An 11,542-nucleotide genomic window follows, 5' to 3' on the forward strand; every position below is an offset into this window, starting at 1 on the left:
AAACATAACATCTTCTTCTTCTTCCTACCGCCATTAACACATCCCTCCCCTGGTTGCTGTTTATTCTAAGCTTCGTCTACATCTTCTTCTTCCTCTGCATCTTCTTTTTCCTCCTTCCTGTACATCTTCTTCTTCCCGCCATTAACACTATCTTTTTCCTCCGCCATTAACATCTTCTCCGCCACAGCCCGCTCCTCCTCCCTATGACATTTCGTCCAGGTATGTGTATCTCCTCTTTCCATTTTATATTTCAATTTACGAAGATTTAATGATGGATTGGGTTTGGGTTATGATTTTGATTTAGTTGTTTAGGTTGTTGGGTTGTGTTTGATGTAATGCAAGTTGAAAGGAGTGAAATTTGTTGAATATTTTCTTGCATTATGGGTAGTTGCGGGTGGTAGCACCAATTGTAGGTAGAGATGACTGAAAATGTGTTCTGGATATGATGAATCGCTTAAGCTATCTGGTGTATCGCTTAAGCAATCTGGTATGTCTGGTATAATGTAGCAGATCATAGATCACTTAAGCAATCAGGTATATGGCAAAAGATCGCTTAAACGATCTACTATAAGTATGGTATATGGCAACAGATCGCTTAAGCGATCAGGTAAATGGTAGAAGATCGCTTAAGCAATTTGCTATAAGTCTGGTGTATGGCAGTAGATCGCTTAAGCGATTAGGTAAATGGAAAAAGATCACTTAAGCGATTAGGCTTATTTATACCAGATCGCTTAAGCGATCCAGTAAGCGATATACCAGATCGCTCAAGCGACTCTACAGATACTTTTTAAAATCTTTTAATCCCTAATACATCAGTTAATAATTTTTTTTCTTGCATTATATGTACTTGGCTATTATTAGACATGGGATAAGTTGTTTTGGATGTTGAATATTTTGGTGAGTGGGTAGAGGAACAAAGTTGCTGGAAGTGGATTGGGAAGAACAAAGAAGTTATACCAATTGCTGTAAGCACAGAGGTCAGTTTTGATGAGTTGGTTGATGAAATAATTAGAAGAGGTGATTTGAGTTGCTCATGTAGTGATATAGTTGTGAAGTACGTTTTAAGCAGAGTTCCTGAACATTATAAGATACCTCATGCTATGTTAAAGTCAGATGAAGATGTGAAGTTATATATGATTGATGTGGGCGATAATGGCTCGAGGTCGATTTTAAGGGTTTCTTTTGTAGATAAACCATTGGAAGTTGGTTCAAAGGAAGAGGATAATGAGGAAGTTGGCGAAGAGAATGCTGGTTTTAATTTGAACTATTAGGGCATTGATTTCTTAGTTGAAAAATCAAGAGTAGGCGGTGATTTGGGTGGTGAGGAGGACACTGTAGAAGAGGTTGGTCATGTGCGGCATAATGAAAATGTTGACGAGGAGGACCCCGTACATGTTCCCGCAGATGTAGATGTTCCTTTAAATAAAGATTATGTAGAAGGTGTAGTTTGTGAGGAAGAGAACACTACGGTCCTTTATGCAGGTTTAGAGGTGGCAATTGCAGGTAGTAGTGAATCAGTTCATGTTTTTATTGATGGATCAGACTTGCGTATAGGGTATTTATTTGACAACAAAGAGGAAGTGGTGAGGAAGCTAAAACTTGTTGCTGTGAGAGGTAATTTTGAGTTCATCACCAAAAAGTCTAATTCATTTGTAGTGACGATTGCATATCGTGACCAAAAGTGCAAGTGGCGGGTTTATTGTAGAAGGTTGGCAAAGTACAAAAAATTTATTGTTAGCACATATACCTGTGAGCACACATGTGGTTTGAGACATATTTTAGGTGAGCATCGACAAGCCTCCGCTGATGTTATTGGATAATTTGTCAAAAGTCAGTTCATTGAAGGGAAATGTCCATCTCCTAAGGACATTCAGAGACTTGTGCGCATAGAGTTGGGATGCACTATTAGTTACTAAAAATGCTAGAAAGGGAGACAACATGTACAAGATTTTGTGAGGGGCAAGCCAGAGCACGGGTATGCAGTATTAGAAGTGTACCGTTATATGCTTGAGTTGACAAACCAAGGTAGCAAGACGACTTTGAAGTGGGACAAGAATATAAGGTTTAAATATTTTTTTGTTGCTTACAGTGCTGCTATAAGGGGTTTTATAAACATGAGAAAGGTGTTGGTTGTTGATGGTTGCTTTTTGAAGGGAAAGTATGGAGGTACACTGTTGGTGGCCACTACATTGACAACGAGAATCACACATATCTCGTTGCATGGTGTGTGGTTGACTCTGAGAACGATAAGTCGTGGACTTAGTTTTTTCAGTAATTACATATGATAATACCTGACAGTGACGAGTTGTGCATAATATCCGACAGGCACAACTCTATAAAGAAGGGGATTGCCACTATTTACCTTCAAGCACATCACGGATTCTGTATGAGGCACCTTGGTGAGAACATAAAACAAAAGTTTAAGTGTGCTGGCCTCCTTCAGACATACTACATGACAACAAAAGCTTATCGAATTGATGAGTTCGAAGAGCACTTCCGGCAAATCCGAATCAAGGATGATAGAATTGCTAAGTATCTTGAGCATGATGTTGGTTACGAGCGATGGAGTAAAGCTTACTTTCCTGGAAGAAGGTCTGATGTCATGACCACGAACATAGCCAAATCCATAAATTCAAAATTGTTGATAGAAAGAGAGTTTCAATAGTTGTCCTTTTTTATGCAATCTAGAGGACATTGTCACGGTGGTTCCATGAACGTCGTACGGAGTTAGATAATTTTATCACAACCCTTGTTCCGTCAGCTGAAAAATTATTGCGAGAACGTATGGAACTGTCAAATGCACTATTTGCCTATTCTCTTAATGCTCAAGAGTTCACCGTGTGTGGCTATGGTCTGGATGCCCTAGTTAACCTTCTTAGTAAAACTTGCAACTGTAAAGTGCTTGACATTCAACGTTTACCTTATCCTCATGCACTAGCAGCACTGAAACACCAACGGAAGCTGGATTTTGGCTCAAGAATTTACATGGAACTTTCCCTTTATATGGCAAATCATTATATGCTTGCTTATTCGTAAATGATATATCCAATTCCTCTAGAAGAGCAGTGGGTGGAGCCGCCAGAGTTAGTTCACATTATCATCTATCTGCCATTCAAGAAGACAGAAAAGAGGAGAAAAAGAGTTAAGCATATTCCATCAGCTTGTGAGGTTCCCCGGAGGATGAATAAATGTTCAATATGCAAGCAACCTGGCCCCAAGAGAAGCAGTTGCCAGAATCGATCACATACAGATCCAGAAAATTAAGTTCAAATTGATCAGTAGCAAGAAAGCAAGCAATCTGCAGATAAGATCAGATTGCTTAAGCGACATAAGCTCGCTTAAACGATCAGTTGTTATCTATAGATTTGAACAGCAGATCATTTAAGCAATCTTAGATTGCTTAAGCGGTCTGATGTTCAGATATACAGATAACAGTTGATCACTTAAGCTATCCTTGGTCGCTTAAGCGATCTGCTCTTATCTGCAAATCTGAAAATCAAATCGCTTAAACAATCTGTTGCTCAGATCAGATCTGGTGGCCACCAGATTGCTTAAGCGATGTAAGGTCACTTAAGCGATCTTTTCTTATATGCAGATCTGACAAGCAGATTGCTTAAGCGACATCAGATTACTTAAGCGATCTGATTAAGTTATTATGTTTCTCTTTTGTGGAGCATTAAACTGATTTTATGTCCCTGTATTTCCAGCTATGTCATCAAGAAAAAGGATGAAATCGAGAGAGTTGCCAAGGCCAATCGTTGAAGAGTTGTTGTTTTCAATTTTTTATGTTTTAATTTTTATTATTACCTTGAATAAATCATCCTTTATAACGTATTAAATCAAATTAATTATTTTTCATTTTTATCAGTTTTAAAAAGGGTTTAAGTTAGTTAAATTTTGCATATTACCTATGTACGACACTAATTGTTGCCCAAAGAAGTAAGACAAGCAAAATAAATATTATCAACATCATTGTCGTATCAAGACAATCAATCAATCAATCAATTTACTAAATTAGTCACGAGTGTGGCACGTTAGTAGAAACGTACCTCATTTCACAAATATAGATGGTTATGATTGAATATAGAGCTCATCCACAATACAGAATATAATTTCTTACTCAAACGTGCACAATATCAAAAGATCGGTGAGATAAGAAGCAAAATGGCCTTGGTCATGAATCGCTTAAGTGACAAAGGCCAAAAGTGAAGAATCGCTTAAGTGACAAAGGCCAAAAGTGAAGAATCGCTTAAGTGATCTTGATTCTGCCTTGGACATGATCACTTAAGCGACCAAGGGTAAAAGTGAAGAATTGCTTAAGCGAGAACTTAAATCCTTTAAACAACGTGCACCTGGGGTGACTTGATTCTACCTTGGACATGATCGATCAAGCGACCAAGGGTAAAAGTAAAACATTACTTAAGTGATCCTGATCCTTGCTTGTACATGATCGCTTAAGTGACTGGACGTGATCGCTTAAGCGACTAAGCTGAACATACTAGATCGCTTAAGAGAGACCTAGGACTGCTTAAGCAATCTAGTATAGTTGGATGACCTTTATTCTGCCTTTGACAAGATCGCGTAAGTGATTTATTATGGCTTAAGTGACCAAGGCTAAATAGACAGGATCGCTTAAGTGAAACCATATATCGCTTAAGCGACCAAGGCTAAATAGACTCACCATATCGCTTAAGTGATTAAGGGTAATTTATTTTGGTACTTTAAAAAATTCTATACTTTAATAGTTCTTTTCCATGTTTATGTATAGGCGTAAAAGAATTAATTTAATTAAAATATAATTTTGAAAAAAAAATCAATTAAGTGATATAAATAATCAAATCAATTGACACAAGACAAATCATGGTCCACTGAACTAATCGTATAATCAAAATTGAAGATTATTTCAATCTAATCATTCTCAAATACATCATCCATATTTATGAAATCAGGAACGTTTCTACTAACGTGTCACGATAGTGCGCTATGGCATTCATCCATATATCATACAGTTGTAACCTTTATATGTGTTGATGGAATTAGGTTGCAAATAATCCTTCCTAATTGGTCTTAATAAGTGTTACTAACCGATGTCACTTAACATTAACGTTAATAATCATGTGATGTTGTGAATCTCTGAAGTTCACATTAACATCACTTAATATGGGTTGACAACCTATTCCAAAAAAATAATAAAAGGAATCGCTTAAGCGATCTTACCATCACTTAAGCGATCCAGTGTTTATAAGCTTTCATCGCTTAAACGATAATGTTAATCGCTTAAGCGATCTTGTGAAAGGCATAATAAAAATAAGTCGAATATACTGGATCGCTTAAGAGATTTCATTTCTTGATTAAGTGATCCTGTGTATTTAGCCTTAGTCGCTTAAGCAATCTAGTACCATCGCTTAAGTGATCATGCATAAGCAAGAATCAAGATCACTTAAGCGATGCTTCACTTTTACCCTTAGTCGCTTAAGCAATCATGTACAAAGCAAAATCAATATCTGCTTAGATGCATGATTGCTTAAGTGATTTGCTGTCTCACTTAAGCGATTCTTTGCTTTTACCCTTGATTGCTTAAGCGATTTAGGATCGCTTAAGTGATCAAGTCCGAGGCAGAATGAAGATCTGCACAGATGCATAATCGCTTAACGATTTACTATCTCACTTAAGCGATTCTTCACTTTTACCCTTGGTTGCTTAAGCAATTTTGGATCGCTTAAGCAATTTTGGATCGCTTAAGCAATCAAGTCCAAGGCAGAATTAAGATCTGCCTAGATGCACAATTGCTTAAGCGATTTATGGTCTCGCTTAAGCGATTCTTCGCTTTTACCCTTGGTCGCGTAAGCGATCCAAAATCGCTTAAGCGATCAAGTCCATGGTAGAATCAAGATTTACCCAGATGTACGATCGCTTAAGCGATTTATGGTCTTACTTAAGCGATTCTTCACTTTTACCCTTGGTCGCTTAAGAGATTTTGTATCGCTTAAGCGATCAAGTCCATGGCAGAATAAAGATCTGCCAAGATGCACTATCGCTTAAGCGATTTATTGTCTCGCTTAAGCAATCCTTTATAGAAAACCCTTGGTCGCTTAAGCGATATATTTAGTCGCTTATATATTGCTTAAGCGATATGAGCAATACATATTTTTTCCAGCTTTTCTCCTGAATTTTGACAAACTAAAATCACCAACACATATTAATTCCATGATTTCTCCTGAATTTGATAACCTAATTGCATCAACACATCAATGCCATGTAACAAGAATACTAAATAAACTCAAACTCAAACTCAAAAGAGGAAAAGAAATACTGAATTGCTTTTATATAAATCTAAAATGTGTCAGTTACATTAAATTACAACATTATATACAACAAATAAATGTCCTATATACACCCAAAACAAAAGCAGGGCCAGCAGCCTCCATTCCCCCTCTTCATCATTCTTTTCAACCACTTCCCCATCCTCCAAAATTATCCAGCACACCTTCAACATTAGCATTAGCAGCAACACCACAACCCAAGTATCAACAGCCTAACGCCTAACAACACCACCTGGTCCAATTCAAGACAATCCAATTATTGAAGACAACCCAATAAGATAGCATCACATAAACTACAAAATTCTAAGTCCAACTTCCATACATTTTGATGATAGCATCAACAATGACTTGGATTGGATTTTGGTCAGTCAAAAGGGATCCATATGCCCATGGAAGCACTCAACAGCCCGGCGCTCCTGATAGTTGCTCATTGTTTCGTCATTTAAGCCATCCATTGGGGTGTTGGTCATGTCAAACTTAATAAATTTTAGTGCATATGCCCCGCAATCAACACTACAATAGGAAGAAGACATTAGCATTAGAATTTGCTTATAGAACAATTGTATTATTTAAGTTTTATACAAAATTTACCTTGTGTCATTTGTCGGGATGGAAAGGCGCTTGAGTGGCCATTTTCCCGTTAGTAGTTCATCACCCAAGTGTTGAAACATCTAGCTGTCACGCAACAACTGTGGGAACAATACACATAGTGGTTGCAACTCTGTCTTCAACTGGCTCTCTCGACAAATACTTAGGTTGCAGTCAAGGATCTGTAGCAAACCCTCCTCTAGTAGCGCGACGGCGATTATCCAATGCATATCTTTGATGTTCATGATGCAGTATATTCTTTTAACATTTGCCCAATTGTTGCTAAGTTTGGGCCTTTCCCTCTGTACATAGTGTATCATCTTGTCATCAAACTGAAAATCATCAGGGACACTATTAAAGTCATCTATGGCCAATCTTTTCCACTTGCCTCCCCTTGTTGCACCTCTACCATTGACCATTTTCATTAAACTTTCATATGTAGTTACTAGCGTTTGGCCAAATGCCACATTGGTGATGGCAAAGTGCGGATATATCACCATTACTGCTCTGTTGTAGCCTCATAAGTGCCAATACCTCATTGATGTGCTGCATCAAATAAAAACAACATGATAAGTATACAATACCTCATGAAAAACATAAGCAAAAATAAGGAAAAATAAGGGAAAATAACTCATCGAGTCATCGAGCCACTTGCCCATTGTCAACATCTTTTCAAACCACTATTAGGGATAATCCCCGGTTTTGCACTTCACATGCCCATCACTTCCAGAATCATTATAATAGGCATAGAAGAGTTTTTTCTTTTCCTCATCTATTGGACTATACAAATCGACCTTTAACTCCTTCGTTTTCACTTGCCCACTTTCTCCGCCTTCCTTCTCCATTTTCACTTCCCCACTTCCTTCATGTCCCGCCTCACCCTCCTCCATTTTTGCTTCTCCACTTTCATGGACTTCCTCATTTTTTTTCTTCGTTTTCCTCTTCTTTCCATACGTTATTGCCGTGTAAGGAGAAATTACGTGCTTACTCTTTCAGCTCTCTCTTTTATGCTCAGGTTCACTTCAACCACTTTCAATCCCCCACTAACTTTCTCATCCACCCTTTTTCATCCGCTCTTCCATCTTCTCAAACCTCTCATGAATGGCTGTTGTAAAACTCTCAAACAGACTGTTTATGAAGTCAACCACCTCATTCTCCCGACCCCAACACCTTGACAAAACGATACTTGTTGTACCGATTTTCCAATTAGATGGAGCCATACAAACCTCTTCATCCTCCAACTCTTTTTCCCTCCCGCAGATTGGAGCTTCATCATCCTCGGCATCAACAACATTCTCAAGCAGCGGCCTTGCAACTATACTCACATGCGTGACCCCTTCTAGATCTTGCATTAGGCGGTCTATCCCTTTATCTAATACATCCTCTAGTGCTTTGAACGATGTAACATACTCCTCTCCCGCTTCACCCCTAGTAGCGGTGAGGAAGGGATGGACGACTCCCTGCAATAAGAAAAAAAATCAATCAAATTTAAGCCACATTTAAAAGCAAGTGCATATTCAAAAGATTAATCCTTTAATTTTACCTGAGCAACTTGAATTTTCATGTCTATTTTGTCGTAATTCCAATAGGTACACTTCTCGATATGCCACTGCAACATCCTAGGAAATTGCGGTCGCTCATCCGAAGTCTTCATCTTCCCCCTCGCCTTAGCCAGGACAGGAAAGACCTCATACATCCAAGCTTACATTGTAAAAAAATAGTCCATATCATAATTAAAACACATATAATACAAAAAATATAACAAAAAGCTATTAATATTTACCTGCATTGCCCATTGGAAGCCAACCAAATTGTACGTGCTTGATCTATTCTTCTTGACAGATTGACGCTACTTTAACGCCATGTCTTTTCCTTGCAGGGAGTCCATGGTTAGCTAAAATGATACCCGTCCCTACGGATAAGCATTAAAGAAGTCCTTGTTGCTTGCAAACTTCACCCAATCCATATTAACGCCTTTTGTTGAGTCAAAAGCCATTAGGATCGAATGCACGAACCATACCAGACACATCTTGAACCTCTTTGAAGAGGTATACCCGCCTTCTCCTAACCTCTCCTCTAAATCGCATCCCGTAATAGATGCCTTCCCTCCCAAAACCTTTTTAGCCAAGTTATCGACTGCCCTACTCTTTTTTATTCTCTCTTGCTCTTCCACATTTGGAAATGCCACACATCTTAAGCTTGTCATCAAGGCATATTCCATCATCCCAAAACGTAGTAGCTTCCTATCCACCACGAACCATATTTCATTTTTTTTTTTGGCTTTTAACTGAGTGCAGCAACATATAATGCACTCCTTGTCCCCAGAACGCCTTTTTCCAATTTTCTCTGATGTTCACAAAATGACCGAAACAACTCTCTTTGAATCGGTCCCTACCTTTCTTCTGTTCCTGTAAAATCTCCATTATTCTCGTAAAAATTTGCCAACTCGACCTAACTGTCACCCTTAGGGGGAAGTACGGTACCTTATTGCTTACAATCTCCAACCCATAATCTTTATAATTTAGGTTTCGGGAAATCTGCACAATTAATATAAACTAAATATCAGAAAAAAAAGAAAAAGAAAAAAAGAAACCAAAACAACCAATAAGCTGCCAATTTGGGGGATATGGGCTTTGAGGGCATCGAGGAGTGGGTGTTTTTGGCCTCGAGAGGACCGGGGAAGCCAATTCAAGCCCTATAGAGGCTATTGTGGCAGGTTTCATGAGGTTGGAAGGCCGAGGATTGTAGAAGGTGACAAAATAGAGGGGCTGCATATTGTAGGGCTAGCCACGCACATCGTTGAGATGTCCTGCCGTCCCTAGCCCTCTAACCTCCCACAAACAACCTCCCTACAACCTTTTTTGCCTTCCCCCATCTTTTGGAACCCAAGCAAAGCCACTCCCTCAATGCCCACCAACTGCTCGACAAAACGCCACAACCACCATAACAATAAAACCAATTACATATCCCCCAAATTCGCACAAATCAATCAAATTTCTCATCAAATTCAAAACAACAAGTAAAAAATATACCTTTTCTTCACCGCTGTCCTCCTCCCCTGAATTCTCGCCAGCGTCTTCCTCTTTAGAACTGTTTTTTGATTCTTCTCTCTGTTCTTATGTTGCTGTTGTCTCCTACCTCTAGACCACCTTCACTTATCAGATGATCCACTGGAGCATCTTCTTCGACAGCCTTTGAAGTGCCACCATCGCTGGAGTCTAGGATTTGGAGTGGGGTTAGGTTTTCCTCCTCTTTGTCAACATCAGCCATGATTTTGTGTAAGAAAGCTTTAGGATTGAATATTTGCCAGAGTAGGGCACTTTCATTGCCAGAAATGGCAGAGAAATCAAAGGTGTTCGTCGGTCATTTTTTGGGTATTTGGCTTGATTAAGTGATTTTGAAGGGTAAGGGTCGTTTTTAATTTTCAAAATTTAAATAAACTTTTGTTAATTATATATTACCCACATATGTTTAAATCTTTTCAGTTTAACCTTTTTTACATGTTTAATGAATCCTAAGTGTGCCACATCAGTTTTTCTAAATTAAGAAAAATTGCAAAATATTTTTAGGGTCATTTTTTTAAATTCAAACTTGGGAGGTTTGGCCAGTTAAATTTCCCATCATTTTGAGTGGTATTAAATAAGCTACCCCATTTTAAAGTTTAAAAGGGTATTTTTACCCAAGAAAAAATAAAATTAGAATGAAATGAATTTTGTTTAGCTATTCTTCTACTGACTTGAACAAAAGGCTCAGGAAAACTAAACTACATAAGCAATATGATATTGAGTTATAAAAGGCAAATACTATATTTTTAAATAAATCTTATTACTAATTTTGTCATTTGAAAGGATATTTTAATTTATAAATGCCTTCTGATTAGAACAAAATACAAAAAATCTTCCATACTTTTTGAAATTATAGAAGACATCCAATTTTATATTGTATTTTACAATAACCCTCTTGAATTTCGTACTTCTATAGAGGGTTTATATAACTTTGGCTAACTATAAGTGGTTTATTAGAATTGTTGTTTCGTTAATCTTGTTATTAAGGCTTCCACAAAGCTAGATGATAAATGCCGAGGCTGAGGGTTCTTACTAAAACCGAGAGATTACATCCCTTCTGTAACAACACCACTAGCTAGGGAGTTAATACACCGAAGTGTTATTTGTTAAGATTTCTTAAATATTTTGTAATCTTCTTATTTTGTCAGATTTAGGATACTAGGATATTCTTGATATTCTGTAATCTTCTAATTATGTCAGTATATTGTGTAATCTGTAACTGACATGATTAGGATCCAGTGGATTGTATACTTTCTATATAAAGCCTGTAACCTTTTAGTGAAAATCAATGAACTGAAAAAACACAAATCTTGAAACAAACATGATATCAAAGCCAAGTTCTCTAATCTAAAATTTCTCATCACACAGTAACCATTGGAAAAATATATCGACTAGTATCCATCCTTCCAGTCATCCACAACCACAATCAATCTAAACAAACCCACAACCACAACCAATCCAACCCGCTACCACAATCAATCAAAACAAACCCACAACCATAACCAATTCAAATGAACAATTCAAACAAACCAAATGTCAATCAAACCCCAAACAACATAATCTCCC

The sequence above is a fragment of the Pistacia vera genome, unplaced genomic scaffold (genome assembly GCF_008641045.1).
Source record: "Pistacia vera cultivar Batoury unplaced genomic scaffold, PisVer_v2 Contig193, whole genome shotgun sequence".
Classification (NCBI taxonomy): domain Eukaryota; kingdom Viridiplantae; phylum Streptophyta; class Magnoliopsida; order Sapindales; family Anacardiaceae; genus Pistacia; species Pistacia vera.